Source organism: Meriones unguiculatus, chromosome 21 (assembly GCF_030254825.1).
Source record: "Meriones unguiculatus strain TT.TT164.6M chromosome 21, Bangor_MerUng_6.1, whole genome shotgun sequence".
In the NCBI taxonomy this organism is placed as follows: domain Eukaryota; kingdom Metazoa; phylum Chordata; class Mammalia; order Rodentia; family Muridae; genus Meriones; species Meriones unguiculatus.
In genome coordinates this window covers 24479378-24505150 of record NC_083368.1, presented here as the reverse complement: position 1 = coordinate 24505150, position 25773 = coordinate 24479378, and the positions used below count along the sequence as shown (strand labels likewise).

The 25773-nt window shown below is 36.6% G+C and overlaps 1 long non-coding RNA gene across 2 annotated transcripts in view; it reads right to left on the bottom strand.

Annotated features, from left to right (window-relative positions):
• The window catches only part of LOC132649679 (uncharacterized), a 37577-nt gene extending 13040 nt beyond the window's left edge, over positions 1-24537 (bottom strand). Inside the window, exons 1-2 of one of the 2 annotated variants that reach the window (XR_009588163.1) lie at positions 22360-24537; positions 21926-22016 (exon numbers count right to left, since the gene is read on the bottom strand). This is a non-coding gene — a long non-coding RNA (uncharacterized LOC132649679). The remainder of the gene's footprint in view (positions 1-21925; positions 22017-22359) is intronic. The other variant, XR_009588162.1, reaches the window with a different exon arrangement.
• Between the last annotated feature and the right edge of the window lie 1236 nt (positions 24538-25773).

Here is a 25773-nt window from a genome sequence, read left to right as displayed (position 1 = left end):
AACTGCATTGTTATATGCAATAGCATGTATTATTGTCTTAAAGAATAGAAAATTTGATGAAATTCTAATGAGTATAAAGGTAACCAGGTATCTGGACTGTGGTGGTCTGATGAGCATGGCCCCCGTAGATTCACACTTTTGAATGGTTGGTCTGCAGTTAGTAGAACTGTTTGGGAAGGAGCCTTGTTGAAGAAGGTATAGACTTGCTGGAAGAGATGTGTCCCTGAAGGTTGGGATTTTAAAAGTCACCCTAGGCCCAGCCTCTCTCTTCCCCTCTGCCTTGTGGTTGCTGAATTAACGTGTAAGCTCTCAGGTACGGCTGCAGTCCCTGACTGTCATCCTGCTTTCCTCCACAATAGTCAGGCTCTCATCTTCCTAGAAGGTAAGTCTAAAATTAACTGCTTTCTTGTTTAAGTTGCTTTGATCGTGGTATCTCTTCATAGCAATAAACAATTAACTATGACATATGTATATGCATTGTAGATGTACATTGATCAAAACTTTCATCCACTGAGAAGCCAAATGACACAAACATCATTATGAAATAATCATGTGATGAGACAGGTTTACATATGTCAAACACTGCCAAAAATGTACAAATAGAAAAGTCTTCTAAATGCTCCTTGTAAATTCACACCTTAGCTTTTTTCTTTTTTCACCTTAGGACTTTTAATCACACTGTTCTGATGCCTCGAAGCATGTATCTAATTCAATGTTGTCTCGCTGATTTCAGCTGAAACTTCTGGGAGGTAATTCAGAGAGTTATCTGATGATTTCCTTAACACAGTCTTTCTCACACATCAAGATCTAAGCCACATCTCGCCATTCTGGGCTTCATTGCATCCTTAATTTCCCTTTTCTTAGCTAATGATTCCTGAAAGCAAAAGTCTTCTCTGTTTTCACTCTTATTAGATGTTCATGTAAATTAATGAAATGTGTAATATATTTTCCAAAAGTGTTTTCTTTGTTATCCATTGATTTTATTTCAATAGTATATATGTAAACATGAAGTAGGCATAATCTTCTATATGATAAAAATTGAATTATAATGCATTCAGTTTCCAACTGCTATCATTGTACAAAATCCATTTAATATGTAAGCAATATTTTGCTTTTCTTTACTCAAAGTAGTAAATAAATGACAGGAAAAAACTGTAAACACACAAAACCTGTCCATTAACATCTGGTAGCTTAATTAGTGACAAAGGCTAGTGTTGTTGGAACAGTTAAGACAACCTTGTTCAGTGTTATGTGGCATAAGTGTTGTTTTCAGTGATGCTACAAATGAGAAAAATGTTTAAATTCCAAGTATTCAATACTTTCTTGAGGGAAAACTATGTTGTTTGTAGAACAAAAAGCTTACATAAGGGCCATGCAATTTTGGTAAGACTATTTTCTAATTTTATTCTTTCACAAAAATATGTAGTATGAATAAATGTTAGGACAAAAATTTAAAACAAGATAAAAAGAGACATTTTTCCATTTCTTGATGGAAAAGAAAGACTTTGAAATTTCCAGAATAGATTAAAAACTTTTAAGTTGATTCCTCTTTTGTATAGTATCTGTGTCTTTTATTGTTTTACAGACTGTAGAAATTGACTTAGAGACCTTTTCCTTACGTAAGGATGTTAGTCCACATTTGGGGGATGTATTCAAGATGATACCTAATGGATCACTTTAATGTAAAACAGTCCAAGGTATGACATGTGACTGTACAGCTCAGTTCTGCTTAATGCTTTAACCAGGACATAGTAACAAGGGAAAAAAGATTGGAAAAAGGAGTGCAGTCTAGACTGTGGAAGATTCTGATTCCTGTGCACAATTGTTCTTCTGTGGAAATTGAGACTACTCAAACTTTCATGCTAGAGCATACAAAATATAAAAATTTAGAGAATTGTACAACTGTTTACAACAGACCTGTGAAATTTGAGGAGAAGAAAGTCAATTACTGCATGTTGGATAATACATATCAAATGCTAACATGTAGAAAGTATGGGTCAGATTTGCCTTCATCCCTTCACTTCAAAGGAGATTAATGTTTTAAGTAAATTTAAATAAAATAACTTTGTTTGTATTTTAGCTTATTACAAATAAATTAAACTAAGCTTATGGAGCAAGATGTGTAGCAATGGAGCAGCTAAGTGGTGAAATAAATCCTACCAAAATATAAACAGGTTTCCTGAGATTACTTCTTCATGCCCACTTCATTTGATTTTCTAATTTTGAAAAACCACTTACATAAATGTCCATTAGTGAGTAACAATGTTTTGATTAAGTGCTATGTATTTACCCAGTTAGCGACATTTTAGGAATCTGGTTAACAATAATTTTACAATATAATATGATTAATCCTCATTGACTTGGCTTCACTGTAACAATGACTGGTAATATCAAGCCTACTAAAATATAAATACACATATATTATCAATTAATGACAATGCTGTGGATTTGTTAATTACTATTATGTCACCAAATGAGCACATTTTATGGGTGAACCATAGCAGCTTAGACGGGAGAGAAGTTATAAAAGCTGGAGCAGTGAGTTGAGGTTTACATTTAGAAAATGTGAACAACACTGAGGCCATCTCACTTATGCTCTGGGGGGAAAAAGGAAGGCTGTCAGGCAACACCATTTGGGAATGAGGCAGCGAAATAAAAATCAAGAAATCTGGAACAATACAAACAAGGCCAAGAAGACAGCATGAGCAAGCCCTTGACTCATACTCACAGTGACCGCACAAGACAGAATGTTGATCTTTTTGTCCTACCTTCTGAGATATAAAGATAATGTATGGCGACATTAAAGAAATTCACTTTAAGCCGGTGACTTTGTGAGAAACCCGTTTTGGCTTGTTTGTCTCTCCATGAGTAATGCAACTGCATCTAAATTTAGCTGTTCCATGGAACTGAGTCCCACATATTAAATAATAGCTGGCATCTATTGACATGTTTAGAAAAAAAAAAAAAACTGGTTAATACACCCAGTCTCTGTTAGATGCAATGTGATAACTTATTCTGCATGCTTGAGGAAGATCAGCTGCTTATGCAAATCAGTATCTCAAATATATATTTGTTTCCACAATGAAAAAAATTCTATTTACCTGTAGTTTATTAACGGTACAAATTTATGTCAATTTAAATGGCTTATGATCCTAGTAACCACAAGTGGCCATCACCAGCAGCACCTCATTATAAAGATGCTAATTTAAAGAAAAAATATCTGTCTTAACAGCTGTTACCTGCTGTGCTCAGAATTTATTTAAAGGGTGCTTCTCATTCCAACCTGGATGGCTGATGTCTGTAGAAATATATCTCCTGCTTGGATGGCAGTAGACAAAGTTACCAACCAAATACCAAGAGTTTGCAAGCTACCATGGCTGCTGCTCTTTATCCAGTGTGGCTCTACATCCCTAAATGGAAAGGCTGCTTCATCCACATTTGAAGCTCACTTTAGTTGATTTACAACAAAAATCCGAAGTTTGATTGGAGGGAGGTTCAACTGTCCTTACAGTCAGGCTAGCTCAATAGTGCACATACAAAGAAAAGCTGATTCTGAAATTTCTTTTCATCATTTTTAATCGATTCAGAAGTGGAAATAAAATAAGCTTCAGAAGATTAAATAAAAGATTATTAATCAACTTTAAGAGTGAATAAATTTTAATTGGCAACATGTTTCCAGGAACAACTGAACATAGGCAAACAACCCCAATCTAAATGGGTTAATATCTGCTTCTTTTTCTTTTTTAGTTTTCTTTATTTATGTGCTTTGGTGTTTTGCTTGCATGTGTATATATGTACTACATATGTTCCTGATCCCCACAGAGTTCAAACTAGGGTTTCAGATCCCCTGGGCCTGGAGTGACACTGGGTTATTTTTTTTCCGTAGGAAATAGAAGACTGCTCTTTCAAGGTCTGTAAAGAATTTTGATGGGAAATCCATTGAATCTGTAGATCGCTTTTGGTAGGATAGCCAGTTTTACTGTGTCAGTCCTACTGATCCATGAGCATGGAAGATGTTTCTATCTTCTGCTGTCTTCTTTCTTCAGAGACTTGAAGTTTTTGTCATATGGGTCTTTCACTTGCTTGGTTAAAGTCACACCAAGATTTTATTATTATTGTTATTTGTGGCTATGGTGAAGGGTATTGTTTCCTTAATTTCTTAAACATCCCGTTTATCATTTGTATAAGGGAGGGATATTGATGTTTTGGAGTTCATTTTGGATACAGCCACATTGCTGAAGGTGTTTATCAACCATAGGAGTTCTCTGGTAGGAATTCTGGAGTCACTTATATCTATTATCATATCATCTGTGAATAGAGGTATTTTGACTTCTTCTTTTTCCATTTTGTATTCTCTTGATATATCCAAAATATACAAAGAACTCAAGAAATCAAACACCAACAAACCAAATAACCCAATTTAAAAAAAATGGGGTACAGAGCTAAACGGAGAATTCTCAACAAAGGAATCTCTAATGGCTCTTAAGGAAATGCTCAACGGTCTTAGTCATCAGGGAAGTGCAAATCAAAACAACTCTGAGATTCCATCTTACGCCCATCAGAATGTTTAAGATAAAAACCTCAAGTGACAGAACATGCTGGAGAGGATGTGAGAACACTCCTACATTGGTGGTAGGAGCGCAAACTTGTACTTTGAAGATCAATCTGCCTCTTTCCCAGAATATTGGGAAGAGTGCTACCTCAATACCCAGTTATACCGCTCTTGGGCATATACACAAAAGATGCTGCACCATAAAGACACATGCTTAATTGTGTCCTAAGCAGCTTCATTCGTAATAGCCAGAAGCTTGAAACAACCTAGATGTCCCTCAACCAAAGAATGGAAAAAGAAACTGTGGTCCATTTACACAATAGTTTTCTACTCAGCTATTACGGGAAATCATGAAATTTTCAGGAAAATGGATGCAACTAGAAAAGATTATTCGGGATGAGGTAACCCAGATCTAGAAAGACACCCACAGTATGTACTCAATTATAAGTGGATATTAGCCATGTAGTAGAGGATAACCATTCTACAATACACAGACCTGAAGAAGCTAAGTAACAAGGAAGGCCCAAGGAAGGATGCTTGAACCTCCCTCAGCAGGGGGAATCAAATAGACCTCAGAAGTAGATGAAGAGAGAGAACTGGGTGAGAGAGGGGGTAGCAGAGAAAAAGAAAGTGTAGATCAGGTTAGAGGAGAGTGGGGATGGGAGGTGAGAGGACTTGGAGAAAAAAATGATGGGGTGGTACATCTTAGAGACCCTCAAATGGGTAGGCTATTGGGAGGATATGGAGGTGACTCTAGCTGAGACTCCCGGCAGAGAGGGATATGTAGTGGCTACTTTCTATAGGCCGGTAGGACTTCCAGTGAGGGACAGGGACACCAACCCACACACAAAACTTTAACCAAATATTTACACTCTCTACAAGGTATGCAGGGATAAAGACGGAGCAGAGAATGAGGGAATGGCCAAACAATAATTGGCCCAAACTGAGATCCATCTTATTGGAGAGAGCCAACAGCGGACACTATTGATACTCTACTATGCTTCTAGACATTAGCTTAGTTAGCATCACTTTCCTCTGAGAGGCTTCACACAGCAGCAGGTAAAAACAGATGCAGATTCCCACAGCCAAACATTAGGCAGAGCTCAGGAAGTCTTGTGGTAGAGTTCATGGAAGGATAGAGGGATGTGGAGGGCATAAGAACTCCACAAGAAGACCAACAGAGTCAACTAGCCTAGGGCCAGAGGGGCTCACAGATACTAAACTACCGACTAAAGAGCATGCGTGGATTGGACCTAGATCCCCTACACATATGTAGTTAATGGGTAGTTTGGTCTTCATGAGAGTCTCCTAGCTCTCCTAGCTCATATTAGAGAGCAGAGGCTGTCTCTAATATGACTCCGTGGCCTGTTTTTTAATCACTTCCCCCTAGTTGGGCTGCCTTGTTTGGGTTAGTGGAAGAGGATGCACTCAAGTCCTGATGTGACTTGATATGCCCAGGTAGGTAGGTAGTTGGGGAGGGATCCTCTTTTCTGAGGAGAAGGGGAGGGAGTGAAAGGGGAAAGAGGATGGGAGGGTGACGCTTGGAGCAGAGGACAGAGGGGCTTTGATAGAGATGTAAAATGAATAAATAAATTTAAAAAATAAAAACTGTTCTGCTTCTCTAGTTGCAGAAAGTTTTTGTTCTGTGTGTGAACAACATCTAATAATATGTTGAAAAGGAAAATAAATAATATACACAACTTCGATATATTTAACTTAATATGTGTGTGTTTGTGGTTGTGTGTATGTCTGTGTGTCTAGATATGTAAAATCAGGCAACTAACTACATGACAAATAACTCATTTGATGTAATGTCTCAATTGATTTCCTCATGAAACTAATTAAAGAAATAAATGGACACTGCAATAATGGTAATAATGCCCAGCATTTTTTATTTGTTGGTGATTTGCTTAATTTTTCTGAATTCCATGTTACTAGGATTGTCTTTAAAGGATAGCATTAAGAAATTACGGTTTGGGAAACTTTAAGAATTTATTGACAATAGAAAACCATGGATAACTTGGAGGCTAAGATCTAAACTTGGAAATTTCTCTTATATGCTTCACACATTATTTTGCTTTCTAATGTACATGATCCTTGTCCTTCTCAACACTTAGGCATTAACAGAGAGCAAAAGGAACAAGTGTATAAAGCACTGGGGAAGGAAACTTACTTGCCAACCAGAAATCTAAATTCACTCCTGGTAATAAAACTGTCACGGTTTGAATAGGAAGTGTCCCCAAAGGCTCATATGTTAAAAGCTTGGCTGCCACCTGATAGGCTTTTGAGAAGTGATTGGATCATGAAAACTCTGACATAATCGATGATTAATCTACTGATGGATTCATACTTTGATGACATTACTGAGAGACTTTTAAAGCTAGATGATAGAGACTGGTTGGAGGAAATAGGTCATTGGCTCTACACCTTTGCCAGACATCTTGTTCCCACATTTGCCCCCTGATTATTCTCCCCATCTCTCCTCACCAGCCCTTTACCCCTTCTTTTCATCCTCCTCCTGCTCTTTCTTCTTTTCCCTCTCCTCATCCTCCCCTCCTTCACTCTGTCCCTTTTCTTTCTAGATGCCATCAGCTAAGCAGCTGCTCTGCTCTACTGCATTCTTCATACCAAGATGTCTCTGTCTTGTTATTGGTCAGAAAACAAGAGACCAACTTGTCATAGAAGGAATCCCTGAATTCATGAGTCAGTAGTAATCTTTCTTCCCTTAAATTCTTCTGTCAGGTATTTTTCTCATGCAAAAAAAGTCCAAATAACACCATAGCTAACAAAAACCACCTCCTCAGTATATCTTACTTTCTTTCTCCATTTATAAAAGCAATGTTTATACATTACATTATTTAAGTTCATCTTTTTCTAAGTTGTAAAGAAGGATTGAGTAAATCAACAGTATTTGTTACAGCTAAAAAGCATAATCACTAATTATTTTATGACAATTGCAATAGTCTACTGATGATCGGATTAGGCATTCCTTATCACACAATTCTAAGGAAATTATTTTTTACATATGGTGGAAAATAGGCTATTACAATTCTAGAAAATCCAATCTTTTCAAAAGAGCATCTATTTTTTTAATTCCCCATGGATATGATGATGTGAAATTGATACCTAAGAATCCTTCAGTAATTTGAGTATATCCAGGCCAACTGGACTAGACAAGATGCTGAAAATGGCAAAAGGAAGAATAAGAAAGTTGAAGAGGAGGAGAGGAAGAGGAAAGGATGGAGGGCTGGATGGGAGGACTTTCTGTAAATGATGAGGTAAATGGGCACTCTTTTCTTAACACTGGAACTTTTATAGTACTTAACATCATTTTATTTGGGGTAACAAATGCACTTGCTACACAAAGTTCTAGGTTTCTTTTCTTTCTATAACTTCAGACAGGAAGCTATCTATGGAAGCCGATTTTCTTATCTTCTCTCAATGAGGCCAGTGATGTCCAGCATACCATGGACACTCTTTAAATAGCAGCATCCCAAACTGTGCCTTTGTCCTAATGGGTACTCACTAGATATTTCATAATTAAACAAGTGAGAAAACATAACTGCCTCAATGAGTTAATAGCAAATTAAAGGACATAGAAGCTATCACAGTCCTTTGAAATATGTTAACATGCTTTTCTCTTCATCTCTCTGTGCCATATAATATTGTTTTAATCAACTGTTTTCTTTGAAAAAAAAAATACAGGCCACGGAGAAAGAGGATCCATGCAGTCTTGATGAGACCTGATAGGCTAGGGTCAAACAGTAGGGGAGGAAGATTTCTCCTATCAGTGGACTAGGGGAGCGGGATAGAATAAAGGGGGAGGGAGGGTGGGATGGAGAGAAGAGGGGGATACATAGTGAATAAATTGTAATAAATAAATAAATAAATAAATAAATAAATAAAATCAAAATACAATAATAAAACACAATAATAAAAATAATAATAAATTAAAAACAATAATAATTTTAAAACCCCCCAAACAGAATCAAACAGTTGTTGAGGGGGAAAAAAAGTCCTTTTTCCATCTCCAGAGGGACCTGAGATAGGGGTGGTCTCTGGGGTGCAGAGTGAAATAGGGAGTCCTGGAAGATGCTGAGAAGAAAGACCTCCCATATGGTTCTCTGGAGAGTGAAAGGAAGGCAATGTCTAGGTAGGGGGCCTTGGGGCAGTGGATGAGCAGCCAGAAGAGTAGACAAGTATGAGTTTTTTATGCCTGCAATGATGAATTGAGAGTGTCAGCAGGATGTCACAAAGGGCCCTGTCTCTTCTAAGGAGAGGCTTTATGGGAGAACCCAAAACACAGTGCAATCTGCAAGAATCCAGAAAATGACTAAATCCTGGTCAAGAATATCTTTGCCTAAATCTCAGTTTTGAACTTGAGCAAGACCTCAATGGTCTAGTCAACATTTCTACTTAGATAACAAATTAAAAAGTTGAAATTAATATATTTTCCCAAATTATCACAATGCCATCAGACATGTTGACCTTCTTTGCTTACTGTCATTTCAGATATATATTATATAATTATAATATAATCATAGTTAATATACATATCAAATATAATTAAATAAAAACAACTAATATATAGTAGTATGTACTAATATGTATTAATTTATAATATAATTGCATCATTTCCCTACTCCAGTGCTGTGGATTCAACCATGACATTCCTGATGTATGCTCGATAAGAATTTTAGTGCTCTACCACTGAGCTACATTTACAGTAGTCCTGCTTTTCTATCTCTATAAATGTTCACTTGACTCAACTTTCAGCTCAGAGTCTTTGCTATCAGTATTAACTCAATCTTAGGCTACTCATTAGCTTCAGCACATTTCAATGTCTCTAAATTCAAAATATACCCCCAACCTGGTTGTTATCCATACATTGCAGTTGTTGCTATGAAAACCACTCTTGTCCTTGCTTGGATGATTAGACAGTCCCTTGTCTAGTCCTCATAATTCTCCATTAAGTCCATTTGACACATGCCTATGTATCAATATGTTTTGCAATTTAAGAGTTATTTTGTGTTCTTTCACAGCTTAAAGCCCACAGTGACCTCACAATGCATTCACATTACCTGAGACTCTTGATCTCATTTCTAAGTGTGTCTCTGAGGCAATCACCATTCATAACTTGTCTTGCACATTCTTTTAAACTTGCACTGATTATTTCTCTGTCCAAACAAGTATGGGCTAAATCAAGGCCCAAGAATTCCTCCAATGAATCCTTTTAATCTACAGCAGACTTCTTCACTTCATTATGTTCTTTAATTCAATAAGAGGAAACAAGTCAGGTACATATGGATATAGAAGCAAGAATTTTCTTTGTTTTCCTAGACTCTGATGCCTAGAATGTGACAAGTTGGTAAACAAGTGTTAAAATAAAACAGTTTATGTCACAAGCGTATGGAGATGAATAGAAATGATAAATATGATTATTTTCCCAACATCACTCTTACATGAGAACAGGGTTGTTTCCGTAAGATACAGTTTTCAAGACATCAAAGAGATTAAACATCTTAGTTTACTTGGTCTGCACTATGGACTGAACTCTAATTCTAATTTGTATGTTGAGATGATGTCAAATGTTACTGTATTATAGATAAGATGGAGTTCTTAAGAGTGGACCCAGTAAGAAAGGACCTTAAAAAAATGAAGAACAATGTTTGTTAATCTTGAGGGACGTGTTGAGAAGATAGTGACCTGCAAGACAAGAAGATGGTTTGCTTGAAAGTAGCTGGTAGGATCTGTGAAACACAACTCAGAATGACCCACCTACTTGGTCTTTGCTCAAAGGATAGGAAAAGATTTGTAAACTCTTCCTCTCAAACAAAGCTTTTCACAGCAGACCCAGAGATACTTCATCTCCTACCTCTACCACAAGCAACCTGGGAGACACTTTGCCTCCCACTCATGTTGAGCCTTTACACAATGTCCTACTCACTCTCTGAGCCCTGGGAAGTCAGTAGAAAAATAGACACATCTTTGAATGGGCACAAGTGAATAAACATGTACAGGTCACAGGTCACTAATACATTAAAGTGAATTTGTATTAATCCTGAATGGTCTCTTTTCAGTGCTTGTAAAGCGAAATAACTTAGGAGGAAAAAAGAAAGAGTGGGAGGTGAGGAAAAACTTATGATGGCAGAGTTCTGGTTACAACTATACATAAGTACATACATACATACATATGAAAATATATATACATGTGCACATATTCTGACTGTTCTTTAATATATTTTCTATTTTTTATTTAAATCTGTGTTTGGGGGGCAAGTCTGAATATGCCTGTCATAGGCAGATGCTTCTGTTCTCTAAGACTAGAGACATAGGAATCAGTAGGTGGTGGTGCAGATGGCAAAGAGAGGGTGGGGTGACATTTCAAACTGTGGGTGGGACTAATGCAAATTTGGCAGTCCAAATGTAATTTCTGTGGGCCTAACAATTTTTGCAAGACTTCTTGCTTCCCAAACAATCTTCATCTACCCACTCTCTTCAAAGATAGATGTATATCTGTATATGTATAGCATCTATACCCAGAGAGTATATCTCATGTGTGTGTATGTAAATATACTCACATATACATGTGAGGAGAAAGAGTGACAGAGAATGACTTAGGTCATCTTCAATCAAACATTTTAAATTGTATAATGTATGTATTATATTTAGCACAAACCAAAATAATATCTCTTAAAATATCGTTCATAGGAACAAATATAGTTTCAATAATGGAAACCAATCTTTTTTTCTGCCAAAATGATCTTAGGTATAGTAAAATATATTTGTTTTTCGTCATTTATCTAATTGTTTGGAAAATATAACCTTCTAAGTATGATTAAAATTTTAAGAGAAAGTACAAATTTTCGATGTGGTATTTTAGCTAGTGTCATTAGAATTTCATAGCTGGAGGTGGAGAGATGGCTTGGCAGTTAAGAGACATAGCTGCTCTTCCAGAGGATCTGGTTTCAATTCCTAGCACCCACATGGCATCAGAACCAACTATAATGCCAGTTCTAGGAATCTGATGCCCATTCTGGCCTCTGTGGGCATCATGAACACATATGTCAACATATGGTGTGCAGATACACATGTAGGCAAAATATTCAACTATATAAAAGTTTTAAAAAGTATTCGAATTACACAGCTATTGCCAGCATGGTGTCACACAGCTGATTCCAGGTGTGTTTGGCAAGATGATTGTTGTGTGTTTGAGGTGAGTCTATACTATAAAGTAAGGCCTTGTCTCAAAAATAACACAAATACAAATTAAAATAAACTTCTATAACCATGGAATAGAACTGAAATAAATCAACATACTTTCAGTATGAATTTATAGATCATATCCAAGACATCAAGAAATAGGAGTTTAATTTCTATACCACCAGTACCTAGCCTTTCCATAAAGAATTTCCATAGTAATCAATTCAATAATGATGGCATGTTGTCAGATGCACAGCCATACTAGAATACTGCACTCTGGGATACCCCCTCCATTTTTCATTCTTTCATGGGCTTAATTAGAAAGTTAATTCTCTACAAACTATTGTTGAACTTCCAACAATATCCACCGAAGTTTCCAGAGGATTGGAAGTTTCATAAATGAAAGCATTAATTTCTGTGATAAAACAATACGACTTCCAGACTCCTCAGAAAATTTCTGTAGACCCTAATGTCTTAAATTCTAAGACGCAAGGCATGCTGATCTTCTCTATTGGGGGATAATATAAAAAAATTCATTACATGAATTCTATTGGATATGCTCAATAATTTTTTTCTTTTAAAACATGTTCTCACTGTGTATCTGTGGCTGGCGTTGAGCTGACTATGTAGAGCTTACCATGTTGACCAGGATGGTCTTGCACTCACACAGAGATATCTGCCTGCCTCTGCTTCCTTAGCACTCAGATTAAAGACATATGCCACCACAACTGCCTTTTTTCAGTTTTCATAACCTAAACTAAAGCATGTCAAATCCCAGTGAGCATGAAAAGATCACATATTTGATAAGTGGGACAGTAGTGATCTGGGTCCTATTCCAGACAGAGAACTTCTGAATAGCATGTTATCTTCTCTGCTTAAGAATCATAGCTTACTCCCATGAGGCAGGTATCTGGTTGGACCAGGCACTGTTTGGTCATTCCTTAAGTCACTGCCCATCTGTAGATAGGTTCAAAGGTTTTGTATGTGGATTGGAGTTCCCTTCCCACCACTACAAGTTCTGCCTGGCTGGAAGGTGGCCTCCTCAAGTCTAGTGTCCCCTGCTGCTAGGAGGCTTAACTAGAGCTATCCCCATATGTTCCTTGTAGCCTACCTTGTCACACGTCTCCAGCTTATCTCAGTGATGTCCCCACCTTCTGTTTTCCTTTTTTTCTCCAGGCCCTCAAACCTCCCATCTGCACTCTCCCCATATCTGATATCACTCCCACATTTCTTTCCCCACAACTTCTCCTGTCCAGTTCCCTCTCTACTTCTTCTTCCACTGACTATTCTATTTCCCCATCTGAGTAAGATTCATGGAGGCTGTGACACCATTAAAGATACTCTGCTAGGTTTATAGATAGGAGCCTAACTTAATCATTCGATGAGAGTCCCCCCTTCCAGCTGCTGATTGAATCAGGTGCTGAGATTCACAGTCAAGCATCGGGCTGAGCTTGGGGAGTCCTTTGGAAGAGTGTGAGGGAAGGATAGAAGGACCTGGAGGGGACAAGAAGGCTACAAGAAGACCAACAGATTCTACTAACTTAGACCCATGGAGATTTACAAGATGAAAGCACCAACCAAAGAACATACATGTACTAGACCTAGGTCCCGTATTCATATGTAACCAATGGGCAGTTTGATTCTCATGTGGTCTCCTTAGTAACTTGAGCGGGTACTGTCTAAGACATGGACTCTGTTGCCTGCTATTGATCACTTTGCCCTAACTGGGCTGCCTTGTCTGGCCCTAGTGGATGAGGAGATCAGTCCTGATGTGAGTGAGGTGATGTGCTGGGGTGGGTTGGGGGTTCCCCTTTTCTGAGGATAAGGAGAGGGGAGGTCAGGTAAAGACTATGGGAGGGACTGGAAGGAAAGGAGGGAGTGGGCTCCAATCAGAATGCAAAGTAAATATATAACTTAAAAATAAATTAAAATAAAAAGGATCATAGTTTAAGCTGGGTACAGTGGTGCTTGTAATCCCAGTATTCTGAGAAGCAGAGGCAGGCAGATCTCTGTGAGTTCAAGGTCAGCCTGGTCTACAAAATGACACCAAGACAATGAAAGATACACAGAGAAACCCTGTCTCAGAAAAACAAAACAATAACAAACAAAAAAAAATCATAGCTTAAAGATAAGTGGTGTTTCCCAATGTTCCTGGCTAAGCCTTCGGGAACCTTTCCTAGTTTCTCTAGAGAGCAATGCAATCATATTGTTTATGGGAATTTCAGTGAGTTTTGTGAAATTCACCTAATTATTTTTTAGGAGTTGTATGCTTGAAAGTCTATTGGTGGTTTAATTAGCTCTTGGCTCTTAAAAAAAATTAATTTCCTGCTTTCTCTCAAAACTAGTGAAATGTATGAGTTTCTAGGTTTAGGATTGGTAGACTATGTATTCGATTACTCTTAAAGAATTTGTTTTATCTGAATCTTTGTAACTTCCCAAATGATAACTATTATGTGATGGACAGAATTTACTATGCATCAAATAAGATTTCATTGAAGTATAAATTTCGATGGTACTACCTTCCACATTTTCATTCCATTCTTAATTAAAAATTCGCTGAAGGCAGTGTCAAGCTTAGATGTTTGAAAAGAAAAAAATCACAAGTGAGAAAGTTCAGATGGGTCTATTTAGTTTTCTAAAGTATCACTACACATCATACTCACTTTTTGTTTCTTATATCATTGCAATATCCTTTTTCTGTAGAATCATATGTGTTTATTAATATTTTATCATTCTTGTTAATGCAAGTAAGTCATCACAAAACAAAATTACAGATGACTCACCAAGTTACAAAAGAGGACCAGAATAATTATTGAAATTGAGTCACCTTTCTTGTAATATTGTGTCCTCGGTCTCCACAACTTGCTGCTTTTGCATAAATCCCAAGTTGGCAAAATCATTATATGTATTATATACAACATATGATAAATAGTTATAAATGTAATGAAAATTCAGAGAGCCAGTTCCAAACCTCAGTAGAAGGGATTATTAATAATTGGGATTTTAAAAAATCCTTTTGTATTGCCTCAAGTTTAGGGTGCTTATTTGGGAAGATATGAGAACCCAGAGCTGGCCAGGGCACCAAAGATGTCTCTGAACTACTCCTTTTTGGGTCTTTGCTCTGAGTTGCCTATTTTGTTTCTGTCTCCTGCTTTCATTGCTATCCCTTCTGAAGAAGTAACCCTAACTACTCTTAGGGAATTGGTAATATGAATGACCTGGCTTCTTAGAGTTGAATCTGCTGTGTCAGTTGGGGTACACCCCTCATGTGTCCTACCTGAAGGACCCTCCAAAATGCCTGAGTGGTTTCTTGTATAAGGAAGGCTTTGATTCATGTCTAGAAGCAGATGTGCGGAGAAAGGGCAACCATTATTGGCACAGAGAGCCAAGAAAAACCAGGAAAGAAGATGTTTTTTAACTATTGAAAACAAAATCCATTCTAATGTCTTGACGGGACTCAAAGCATTCGTCCTCTGGGATTCTCCACATTTTCCTTTGGCTTCCAAGACTGAATTAAAAACTGATATGCCTGGGGTCTAACTTTAGGCACCTCCATAGCTATTTGACCAGCTAGAAGCACAGTGTTTTTCCCGACTGCTTAGTAAGAGGGAAGCAGAGAAGAAACTTAACCATCATTTAATTGTTAGGATAAATCAATAATGAGCTCATCTCTCTTGGATACAGGTGGGAACTGCAGTGTTGAATTAAGCCAAGGTCAATATCCTACATTTGGGAAGTCATCTCCATATGAAGAAAAAATTGTTAGCTAAGAAATAATTATCTGTAATGTCTCATATAAATTTAAGCTTATTTTCTGGGGAATGCAATTCCTTGACTTATTTTAAGAAACAAAACAAACCTTGCAAGTGGGAGTTACACTTTCCTATTGGTCGTTTAAGACAAAATTAATTATTTTCTTTTCATTGTCGAGGCCAATGAGCATCTGGTCTTAGGAGATTCTTAAACTTGGAAGATGCATCTATATCCTATAACCTCATTTTTTTTTTCAGTCTGTCTTCTGAGAATCTTCTGGTTTCTATTGGAGGATAATTTCTCCTTGTGTTGACCATCTTTTTTGGAGAATAGACAGTGGTTAGAATCTACAAGGTAGAATTTCCTTTGTCTTTAGGAATAAGCTGATAAGTGAATCACCAGAGATAAAAGATAGTTTGTGATAAATCCCACAGTCCCTTGGAACATAGTTGGCATAGAACTAAAAAATGAAGTCTTTAGAAGAATGATTTAAAAGTCCTCTGTGATGAATATATATTAGCAGCAAAGACAGCTAAGTGTTCTGCCACTGCCCTCTGGGAAGCCCATGTACACAGATCACATGGTTTGCTCTCCCAGTGAAATGCAACCAGTAACTCTGTTAGCCGCTTTTACATGAAATTATTTTACAAGCCAGCATGCCTTTTCTCCTTTTCTGCGGATCATTCTGAAGTCTGGGAAGCCAGAAGACATGAGATGGATGAAATTTGTTTTCCTGAGAACATCTGGATCAGTCCCCAGATAGTACCACTAAGAACGTAAGAAACAAATTCTCACTTTGATGATTTCCTGAAGACATGAAGCAGTATTTAGAACAGCCATTAACACTGCTGACTAATTTAGAAGTTGATTCCTTGTTATAAGGGCAGAAATCCCAAGTATGCAGTATTAGTTTAATGGCCACAGGAAAAAATAAATAAAAATATGGTGAACTATGAAGATAGACGGTTGTATTAGTTGGTATGACAGTTATTCAAACTTTCACCAGAAGATCTTCATAATTAATTTATATGATGGCCAAACATATAACCATGTAAAGAAAGATAGAGAAAAAAATGTCCATGTAAGAGCTAGAGGGAGGAGTGAAACGAGGTGGAACACTACCTTCAGAACACAGCATCACTTTTGTACTTTTGATCTCACATTATTTTAGATGACCAGCACTGTAACTTTGCAAGATTTGGGCCCATTAACACCATGTCGTTGTCCTGCCCCAGATCTATGAGCAGATAACAGTAGCTAGAAGGAAAAGGGCTCTCAAGGCTCTACTTCTCCCTGATCATTAGAAGACTCCAAGAAAGGGAAAGACACTTTTTTCAGTGGTGTGGCCACTGGTAAGGAGCCCATGTTCTTATAAATAACCTCTCACCTGGGACACTGTGAACAACCTGAATGAAACGTGCACTATCAGAAAGAAGGAACAAAAAAAGAGAAAGAAAGAAGAAAGGAAGGAAAGAAAGAAGGAAGGAAGGAGAAAGGAGGAAAAGGAAGGAAGGAAGTAGGGAGAGAAGAAAGGAAGGAAAGAAAGAGAGAGAGAAAAAAGACAAGGAGAATGTGAAAAGACGAAATTACGTGGCAAACAAAATCTAATGAGGTTAAATATGAGAAAATTCATTATATATGTATGTGAACATGCACACACACATATGAAAACATCATATTTAAACCCACCATGTATAATTGGTACATTCTAACTCATAATAAATGATAATTTTCTAAATCTGTGATGAAAACAGTAGGTATTGGTTGATATGAGAGTTAATGAAGTTTTAGAAGAGGAGGTTAGAGGATGTGATAAAATCTTCAGCCTCTTAATAAAATGTAACTAATAATAATAAACAATAAAAAAGATTAAAAAAATCTTCAGCCTCATGGCAAATACTGTTCTAATAGTTTTATTTCCAAGTGACTGTATTTTTTTACGTGCTAAGATAGAGGTGACTCACTAGGGATAAAAGATAGTTCGGATAAGTCCCATAGTTCCATGGAACTTAGTTGACATAGACCTACAAAATGAAGTCTTCAGATGAATGATTTAAAAGTCCTCTGTGGCCTTCGTGATAAATACATATTAGTGGCAAAGAAAAAAAGAGGGAAATAAAAGCCCAAAGCTTTTTTGGGGGGAAGAAAAATAGCCAAAGCCAGCCTAAGTATATGCCTAGGAAAGAATTTTGAATGCGATGGCTATAACTTCGTGGACATAATTCAATCAGAAGCCTCTAAATCTTGGGAGAACTCAGTTATTAAGAATCAGATAGGAGCAGCCTTACCAGGCCATAGTAGAGGACAATGCAGCCACTTTTGGTGTGAACTGATAGACTAAGATCAGAAAGGAGAGGAGAACCTCCCCTATCAGTGGACTTGGGGAGTGGCATGCATGCAGAGGGAGGAGGGAGGGTGGGATTGGGAGGGGAGGAGGGAGGGGCTTATGGGGGATGCAGAATGAATAAAGTGTAATTGATGAAAAATTAAAAAAAGAAAAGAAAAAAAAAAAGAATCAGATAAACAAAGGGCCTGGACTGAAAAGCAACTGTACCTTCAAATTTTCTACACTAGGTGTTGAGATCCAAAATTTGTGTAGCTTTCAGAGGCAATGCATTAGTTCCATGGTTCTACTGTTACAAATTACCAACACATACTGTGTCTTAAAAAAAATTAAAAAATTGCAGTTGTCAGATTATAATGTTGGAGGTCAAACATGCAAAATAAATCTCAGTAGTCTGAAATCAAATTGTCATCCACGTGGCACACCTGTGGAGACTCAGAGGCAGTGTTTCCTTGCCTTTCCCAGCATCTAGAGAAGACATTGTCTTTTGCTTTTGGTCTCTTTGTGGTTCTTTTGAACCTTAAAAGGCAGCAAAGGTCAGCCAGTCTTTTTCATACTGTGTCATTCTGAAAATGACTTTTTGCTCCTTTGGTAACCCACAGGGCTGCCTCACAGACCTGCTTAGATAACCTTTCTCTATCTCAAGGCCAGATATCAACCATCATTCTATCATCAACATTAAGTTCACCTGGCTATGTTATAGGAAATATGCACAGGCACCCCAGATCAGGACTTAAACATTAGGTGTGAGGTTCTGTTCTGTTGTCCACCGGTCACCTTAGAAGCAGTTTTTCAGGGTGACACACAGACATAAACCGTTCAAGGAAGGCAGCTTCAAACAGAAAGGGACTTTCAGAACCCATCCAGAGTCAGTATTCTTCATTTCCTCTGCTGAGGAAGACTTTGCCTCTCTTGAGAAAAAAAATAATGGTTGTGACACTGTTGTTTCATTTGCAAATAAGAATTTTTGTTAGTCTTCCCATCACTCATTTTTTCTTAAAAAAATATTTATTTTCATATCCCAAGGCTCAATACTTACAGTGGGTTTGGTGGGGGGAGGAAATAAGGAAAATCTGTAAGATGCAGAGATGGGCAGGAAAGTGGATAAAGAAAGGGCAGGAGCCTTAGCTAAGAGGTACCATTTTTTCTGTGTGTGAAAAATGAAGCACAGGTACATAATGGGGGGAGCAGTCTGTGTCAGATTTGGCACCAAATGTTTTCCCTAGTTTCCTCAGCATTTACAAAAAGTTACAGCCAAGGACCTCATCAGTCAAGGTACAATTGTGCAAGTGAGAGAATAAGAACAGATATGTTGTGTCTTAGGCCTTAAAGAAGTACAGACAGACATGGTAGTTCACAGTTGTAATTCTAGCAATCAAGTGGCTGAGCCAAGAGAATTTCAGGGATTTGAGGCCAGCCTGGTCTCCCTGGGGAAATTAGAGGCCAGCCTAGACCACATGTTACGCTTTGTCTCAAAAGAATTTTTTTTTTTTCAGGAAGATGCCGTCCTCACCAACTTTCCTCTTTGCCTCTCAAAGCAAAAGACTCCAGAACCCAAGGAAATACAAGAGCCATAAGAAGGAACAGGCCTGGTTCCTTGGATGTGTCAATTGACTTAGCTATGTTTTAAAAAGAAATTTGAAATCTTATAATATTTTGTATGCCTCCCCATATTTATATTATGGTGCACATGTATGGACAGGTTGCTGTGTGTATGCACATGTGCCAGTGCACACATGCATGTAGGCTAGTGATCAAGCTCAGGTCTAATTTTCAAGTACTGTCTATGTTTTTGAGACAAGGTCTCGCTTGACTTAGAACTCATTCATTATGCTAGGCTGGTGGGGTCATCCTGTTTCTACCTTCCCAGAGATGGGATAAAAAGCTTTCATCACTATGCCTAACTTTTCTTAGTTTCTGGGGATCAAACTCAGGTTCTCATCCTTGCAGGGAAAGCATTTTACTGATCAAGCATCTTGCCGGCCTAGTCTTACAAAATATCTAAAAACCTTTTGAGGATTTTATGTTTCCCATACTAAATTTCCCAAAGTATGGAAATCATAGTACTGGCACAAAATTAATTGCTTCTAAGACCAAAATCTATAGGTATTTAGGGACACAGACGACTATTTTGTTGGACATTTCTTCAAAAGAACTACATAAAATGCACTGTTTTGTGAAATTTAGGCTGATCTCCCTTAAGTAGTGATTTTTAAAGAGCATTGATTCTATTATAGTTCATATGAATAAAACTGTGTCAAGTGAATTTTAAGGCTAGACTTAGTTCTGAACAGAGGAACACACATGTAAACTACCTGTTGTAAGTACTTAATGAAAATGATATGAATAGAATAGAAAAATGTATGGATGTTAACACTTGAAAATATAGAGATATCATGACTAGAACTAATATATTTCATTTCAAACAGATATATAACATCAGGCTCTCAATTTTCTTAATAATATTAACAAAGTTTAATAATGTCTCCTGTATAAAACCAATACTTGATTTCCAGCTCACCCAATTTGAATTATGTATTATCAACAATTTAAGTGTATAATTTCTTATGAGAGTATGTACCTCCATCTGTATGACCCCCCCCCCCCACACACACACATACATTTGTATGTGTGTGTTTGGCTTTGGAATGATTTGCAAATGGGTTACTAAAGTTTTTTTTTGTTTGTTTTTGTTTTTGTTTTTTATCAAAACTCATTCATTGTATTTGGCCCAATCTGATTTTCAGTCAACACACTAGTGGCACTGTCTAATTACTCACATTAGTTGACACAACAGAAATAAAACCTAGCTGCCTCTACCTAAAGACGATAAGATATTCTTGGAAAACTTCAGCAATGTAAGGACAAGAAAAGTTGGATTACAATTTTTTTCTCTATTGAATTTTTTCCTTTCATGGCCATATTTTCTCTGGAGTGTCCAGATTACTATCTGCCACCGAGGCACTAAGACTGATTCCTATTTTCAACCAAAAGAAAGAATTTTGTTTATCTTTTGCCTTTGCTTTTGTAAAATTATTAACACTGTGAACCTAAGTCTTACTAGGAATAGGAGAATAAATACAGTTTTTATTTCATGCTACAGAGGGCATACTTGGGAATCATCAAAGACTTTGCTTAAGTCACACTTGCTTAAGGAAGTCTTGTGAACATTTCTCAATGGCTACTGTCCCTGTTGCCTTCCTGGTGTTGTCAACAAGAGGGCTTAACCATTCTATCTCATACAGAACGGTATGCAGTGAGTTAAATCCAGATCAATTTTCTTACCAAAACCAAAATAACTTTTCAGAGAGCCTGGAGATCTCTCCTTTCAGTATTTGCAAACTCATCCGATAAAGCAGTATTTGGTAACAGGTAATTGATATTTGCTATGGGGGAGTTGCTTCTGTGTAAATCACTCTGGATCAGAGCAGACCTTCCCAACCTATAACATTCATAGTAGAGTTTGGATCCAAGAGGTAGGGAGGAGGGGAAACTGGCCTTGAGGTATAGATAAGTGAAGGTTGAGAAAGTAATTTGAGGAAATAATTTGTCTTCCTGTTAAGCCTCTAACACAGACTTGCAGCTTGGATTCATATGTTGCTGGAGCTTGACACTTGAAAGGGACCTTGACCTTGATACTTGAAAGGGAACAATAGAGCTGACAGGCAACATAGATTGACTTGGTGCTAACAGTTTCACCAGGGAACAAAGCCCACTCACTGTATCCCCATTTTCTCCATATACCAAGATAGCCTGCTGTGTAAGAAGCTTTGTTATAAATTACTTTATTGACTGGTAATGCATACTCATTATTCCTTTCCATTTCCCATTTTCCCCTTTCCAGTCAATCTCACTGTGAAGATCATACAGACACAAGTTGTCACTGAAATCCTAGTTCCTCATTCTCATCTATAAATTTATTAGACAGGCATAGTTTTGAGTCTTTCCAAACCTACTCAAGCAGAAACTTAAGGCTTAGAGGCCTGTGCCTGTGCCTTGGCAGGTCCTCTGGGTGCCTGCATGGATGGCACTAGAGCTCACAGAGACAACAGTAGCCTTCTCGTGGAACTCACTTTGTCAGTGGTGACTACATCCTGTGGAACCCCTTAGGAGAGGAAAAGTTCTCATCTCCAGATTTGCCTCTCTTTGGTATCCATCTTGGCACTGAAGAGGAGAATTACAACATATTTTAGTTACAGTTAAACTGACACAAGGATAGATTTTCATTACCCTTTATTTCACGCAATGGTCATAAAAGATCTATTTGCCTATCCGTGCTCTTTCTTTAATAATAAACCTATTGAACTTTCAATATAGTCTACACACTTGACTAAGGGTAAAGTTACATATTATTCTCAATCTAACAATTGCACTAGGTGTTTGAAGTGTGGGCTAAAACGGTTTTAGTATGTTTATAGTTGTGTGCAAACATAACAGTAACCACTCCTAGAACAGACCCTGACCAATTAGTCATTGTGGCTCATTTACTCGAACACTTGACACTCACCCCTATAGCAATACCTCAGGCAAACACTCTCTTTTCCATCCCAATGGATTTGCCTAGATGAATATTTCAGATAAAAAGAGTTATATTATATCCATTCTAATCAGTAGCTTCTTTCAATTGACATTTTTTTGAGGTTCACAGCTATAATATGTATTATCACTTCATTCATTTTTGCTGCTAAATAATATTCTATTGGATAAGCCACATTTTGTACTTATATATTTTTACTTACTTATATATTTGTACTTATATATTTTTCAGTAGTTAAATATTTCATTTGTCTTGATTCTGTTATTATAAATATTTCTCTATGAACATTTCACGCACTTTTTTGTTGCTTGTTTGACAGCGTTTCTTTGTGTAGCCCAGACAAGCTTAGGGCATTAAATCTCTTTGCCTTGGTCTCTCAAGTCCAGGAATTGCAGATTGGCACAATTTTGCCTATTTTTTTTTTAATTTAAACACCTTTAAGAGAAAACAGTAAAGTCAGGTAATTGTAATACTATTCCATTAAGAAATGAAGTAACAGTTTCTTTACATATTTGTACATTTGGGGGTTTGCTAAATGACATGAAGTAAAATGAATTTGATGATTTCACTCATCTGATTTTGTTTTCAGTACTCATATTCATTTTTTCCCCCAAATTTCATACTTAGTCAAGGTGAGACTGGTTTACTTCTGTAAAGTGCATCTCATTTTCTCATCTTCACCAGAAGGGGAAAATGTCCTGCTGAGGTATTACTCTTTATGGAAGAACAGTACACAAAGCAATAAATATCTCTAGCCAGCGATTAAATGGAGAAGCAGAGTTGATGTCTCAGGTGAATGCAAATGCCATTTACAGCCTCACATACTTCAGTATTATAAATGCCACTCTGATTGTAAAAAAAAAAAAAAAAAAAAAAAGACAGTAGACAATAAATGCCATACACATACATGGAAGATACAAATAGGAAAATATGTCTTTGTGCCAATGTAAATTATAATTTTATAGTTCTCATATAAGTCTATAACATATAACCCAAATGATCATTATTTCTTTTGTAAGTTGTAAGTAGAGATTTTTTAATAATGATTAATTGCTTAAAGTGGACCATGTGGTAGAAAGGGAACAAGGTTCTATATATGGAAATATCTTTGTTAGTAGAAATTAGCATGACTTAAATGTCAAAGTCATTAAATGCTCATCAAATATCAAATACTAGTCTAGTTTAAATATTCTATGGTTGTTTTTAAAAAGAAAGGATTATACTGTGTTGCCCTGGCTGGCCTTGAACTTCTAATCTTTCTGTCATAACCTACTGAGTGCTGAGACTGTAGGTACGTACCACTGTAGCTGGTAATGCTTTATAAAAATAACACTTAAAACTATTGTATTTTCTAAAACTATTTGAAATATACATTTTCAATAAGTAGATCATGATTTCACATAATACACATTAATTCGTTAATTAAATTGAGGAAAACGACCATAGTTCTAATATTTTTTTACTTAAATTTTCCTACATAAATTCAGCCAGAATGTGCTGTATTTATTTATTTATATAACATTTTATAAATTAGTCATCCCCACCATTGTTGATAATTGCTGTTAGTATATTTCTATTTCAAAATACATGCAGATATACACATTTGAAATAATTGAGAAAAGTCATACTTCCTTAGAACATATGTGCACCTTAAGATTGCTCAAGTTCATTCTACATGTCCCCTAATTGTTTTTACAGATGAGTCGTTAATTTTATTTCTGTCGGCCTATCATACATTGATTTCAACGCTTAAGTCCTTAGAGATGTGGACACCTCACAGGGGTGTATACTTAATCTTTTGTCCTTTACCAGCCCTCACTTTTGTCTTCAGCTATGGATTATGTTTTTTAATCTAGCTATATTCTTCAGTTCTCTCTTCATTTGTTTTAATTATACTTTGGGTGAGAAAAAGATTGTATGGCATAACGGTTAAGAATTAGGTTCCTAGAAGAAAAGAACCTAGGCTCAAACCCTAGCTCTTTCTGTTCTTTATAAATGAGTATACATATTGATGCACACATATAATCTCAGCATTTGAGAGGTAGAGGCAGGAGGATCACATCTCCACATCAAGGTCAACATGGACTATATAGTGAATTCCATGTCAAGTCAGCCTGGTCTACATAGACAAATTTTGTCTTTAGACTACAACCACCACAACCACCACCACCACCACCACCACAAACGCAACAACAAAACATTGTTTTGTAATTAGACTTACATTGTTTCTAATGTATCTTGATGGTGAGCCTGCTTTTGTGCAGTTAGGAAGGTGCTTTCAATGACTGCAAGAATCAACAGTTTGAATATTCAAGAAAAGAGAGGCTTGAATGAATTCATGTTTTCTTATGAGAAACAAATTAGTGTAAGCCATGAAACGATGCATGAAATAGAGTATATACAATGTATATAATGTAAATACTGGGTAGCTTTTCAGGTGAGAACAGGGGTCATGAAAGAAGTCGAGCTCTTGATGCCCTTTCACTCAATCCCACGAATACCTCTTCATCATTCATTTTATGCAACATCGTATTTAAAATATATTCTCTGTTTTACATATGTCACGTACAAATATGTGTTGAGAGGATAAATTTGTGGCTTATCAAATGCACAGAGATTTTATACTTATATTACAGTACTTATGTTTAAGGCTTTGAATGTTATTTATTTTTTGATGTAAATATGAATGAAATGTTAACATCAAACATTTAAAAACTTTTTAGAAAAAGTAGTTAGTCATCCATATTTTTTTCTTAAATTGTGTAATAGCAATGATTAAGTTTTTGCTCATAAATAAACATTTTATTTTATTGAACATTTGCTTTAAAAAATTGAGATGTCCTACTTTTTCACCCCATTTGTGTTCATTTTTAAAAACAAAAAAGGCACACATTTTCAAACTTAAAAGCTAGAACACCCCACTTGTTCTTCAGCTAGCAAATATTCAACTTATATATTCATATCATGAATTACCACTTAGCTATAAAAAGTGCCAACTATTGATAGAGGAAATAATGTGAATGAATCTCAAAAGCATTATGACAAGAGACAAAAGCCAGTGTCAATGGTTGCAGACCACTTAAAATCCATTTATAAAGCATTGTGAAGCGCCAAATTATAGAGATGGAACACAGTCACATTTCACACTACTAGTTTTATTTAGACAGTATGGCCTCCACATTTTCTGCTGACTCTTTGACCCCTTTCTTCTTTGCATTATTTATTTATATTGTGTGAACAAACATCCTTTCTTTTATGTTGCTTCTCCTTCATGTTTTCATTTTTCTCATCTTTGGATAATTAATCTTTGTCTTTCCTAATTATTCTACTTCCTTTTCTCCTACTATCTTTTCAAAAAGTCTCTCTTTTGGTCATGTGTTAAAT